Here is a 3,505-nt window from a genome sequence, read left to right as displayed (position 1 = left end):
TCAAAATATGTAACGAGAAATACAATTTTAATGAAAATCACTTTTGAAATTAGTCTTACATATGGAGGAGGAGATGTTCAAATTCAAATTTTTTTTGAAAAATCATAAATTCTTTTTAAAAATAATACTTAGAAACAGGGAAATTGAACTCGCGGGTCATCGTAGGAATTCCCAAATTTCTGGTGATATAGTATAATACTGAGAAGGGCTCTTAAGTAGTATTTGGATTAAATAAATGAAAAATTATTTAGATAAAGATAGAATATAATTTATACAAATTTACATAGATAAACCTATTTTTGTATAAATAATAAAAAAGTATTTTCAATTCTTTGTTCATCGATTTCGATGATTTTTAGGTGCTAGTATTACATTTTATATTATACTGTATAATATAAAATGTAATAATAATGATTATGTATAATTTATACATAATCAAAATTACGAGGGACAGACATGAATTCAGAAGGATTTAGATACCCATTTGAACTTACTTCATGAAAATATTCAAAATTACATTATATTTGACTATAAAGCTTAAGTTGAGTGAATTACATGCATAGGAAAACATTTTCGGTAAGACACCCTCAAGATGAAATTGTGGTTACGCAATTATAGGAGTTACATTTTTAAATCTTCACTTAGTGAAGATATTTAAATACAACTTAAATAATAAAGATCATAAATAGAATAAATCACGAGTAAATGTTTTCATTATTTAATTTTTTGGAACTTTTTAGATTTACGATACTAATATGCGTGCGTACATGTGGGGTAGGCGAGCTAACATAATAATGTAATCTAATCAACTGTCCATGGTTTTCATTCATTCATTCATGTTGTGTTTATTATTGATCTTTTGCCTTTATTATCTTTTAAAAATCATTTTTATATTTCATAAAGCATAAAAATACTTAGGCAAAATACTTTGTTAAGGCTACATAGACTATAATATGCATATACAGGGTGGCCCACCACTCACTGACAACTTAAATAACTTTTGATCCAGTAAATATTTTTAGCTGATTTTTTTTTTAAATATTAGTTAGACGTTAGGTCTATAGCTATATCTCAATAATTAAATTTTTTACATTATATTAAAAATATTAATTATTTTAAAATTTTAAATAAAAAGTAAAAAAAAAATCTAAGATAGCTATTTTGTAGAGTAGAATTTAAGAAAAATTTTAGTAATAAAATATCTTATTAATATTCAGTAGTAAATATTCTGTAGCGTTTTGAAGTTTGTAAGAATTTGAATTTTCATGTACTATTTTACGGTTATAAACATTGAAATACGTATTGAGAAAAGGACAGAAGAAAACGCTATCTTTTCATGATTACTGTGTATACATATGATGATAGTGTGTATACATTACAAACTTGGCATAAATACCATGATAAGAAATTAGATAAGGCAATTATTACTTATCACTCTCATTCAAAAGTATATTGAAAAGATAGCGTTTTCTTCTGTCCTTTTCTCAATACGTATTTCAATGTTTAATACCGTAAAATAGTACATGAAAATTCAAATTTTCACAAACTTCAAAACGCTACAGAATATTTACTACTGAATATTAATAAGATATTTTTTTACTAAAATTTTTCTTAAATTCTACTCTACAAAATAGCTATCTTAGATTTTTTTTTTACATTTTATTTAAAATTTAAAAATAATTAATATTTTTAATAAAATGTAAAAAAATTAATTATTGAGATATAGCTATAGACCTAACGTATAACTATTATTTAAAAAAAAAATCAACTAAAAATATTAACTGGATCAAAAGTTATTTAAGTTGTCAGTGAGTGGTGGGCCACCCTGTATAAAACATCAAATCTTCCAGGAACAATAATAATAAAGTAACACAATTCCATATAAATAACTTCCAATATAAATGTTATGCAGTATGTTCCATAAGTAAGAAAATAGGTCAATTGTTACAATGAAAATAATAGAAACCCATTTCCTTACTTACTGAACACTTTATAATAATCAAAAATTAACCTCACATCTAATGATACAATGTGAATCATGATTTATTGACTAATGAAATTTTATAGGTACATAATGTTAAAAAAGTATGGATAGGTGTATACTTTAGACTTATCTAAACACATTAATATAGATAAATGAATCGGACTTAATGCGGGCTTAGGAGGCTCGCAATAAAATTGAGATTTTTTTTTTCGCTGGATAACTAAGGAAATCGATTCAGTGGTCATTAAGGAAAATTACTTCCGGGACTTTCAAGGTTCCAGATGGATACTGTCCCCTAATCGAGATCGATTAAATATCGCCAAAGCTGAAAGTCATTGAAACGATAATCATCTTAAAACAAAAACAACACACGAAAACATTGTCAAAAAAATATTTTACATTTTAATTTCTTACTTATTATATAGATAGTAAATATTCAAATAAAAATTTATGTATAAATTTAAAAAAATGTCGATATATTAGAGTTTTTACCAAGTTTTATTTTTTATTAAATGTCATAGTAAAATACATCATGGTTATGGAGGCCTGTGGTATCAAATAACTAGTGAAAAAAATAGCAGCACCCACTCTGCCTCTAGTTTTTACTTTAAATTCTTAATAACAGAGGGCTGCTCTGTTTGTGTCCACAATAATGGTCGTTCATTTAATCTTTCATTTAAAAATGATTAACACTTTTATTTATAAATTATATTCATAAGCTTAGAATAACATGATTGTTTTTTCTTTGAGAAAATTCATAAATTATACTTGCCAGCTCTTTTAAATCTTATCTTAATAATAAAACACAATACGTAAACCCTAAACTTACATATAAAAACTAACTATAATAATATTATATGAAGCGCTGAAATGATTTGTGTATTATTCGCATGTATTAATTTATATATTTAATGTATTAATTCATATATTTTATGCTATTTTGTACATTAATTTATATATTTTATGATTATTTGTCAATAAAATAATAACATTGCGAAAATGACTCAATGATGATTGTTCAGGGATAAAAAAATACTATAAAAGTGTTGAGTGCTGAGGACTTGAGAGGGTCTGTCTCTAAATATTCATTGAGCTGTTTGAATCGCGTTCTCGACATCGATACGTAAAGTTCGTAATCATCATTGTCGAAATTCTTACGTGTTAATTTATGAACTAAACATTTGAGTTCGGATTATTTTGTTATTACCTGATATTGTTAAAAGTTATTAGAAAAACAAAAGAAAAATCTTCAGGTAAGGCTTCAAATCAACAAGAGTCAATACTTATATTATTTTATAACTCAATTATTTAGAATTAATAATCTGAGTATAGAACGATAAAGCAATAGATAAAATAATTATATTAATCTTTAAACTTCAATTAATTATTATTAACTAGTTCGGACCTTATACATAATCACATTACATGGTATTCGTGAGATGGCTACCGCCTCTTCGTTGCCTCAGTGTATTATTACAGATACTTACTAGTTGGATCATTTATAATATCTCTATAAGAGGA

The sequence above is a fragment of the Daktulosphaira vitifoliae genome, unplaced genomic scaffold (assembly GCF_025091365.1).
Source record: "Daktulosphaira vitifoliae isolate Bord-2020 unplaced genomic scaffold, ASM2509136v1 Scaffold_4, whole genome shotgun sequence".
Lineage (NCBI taxonomy): Eukaryota > Metazoa > Arthropoda > Insecta > Hemiptera > Phylloxeridae > Daktulosphaira > Daktulosphaira vitifoliae.
Note: the sequence above shows the minus strand (reverse complement) of the source record.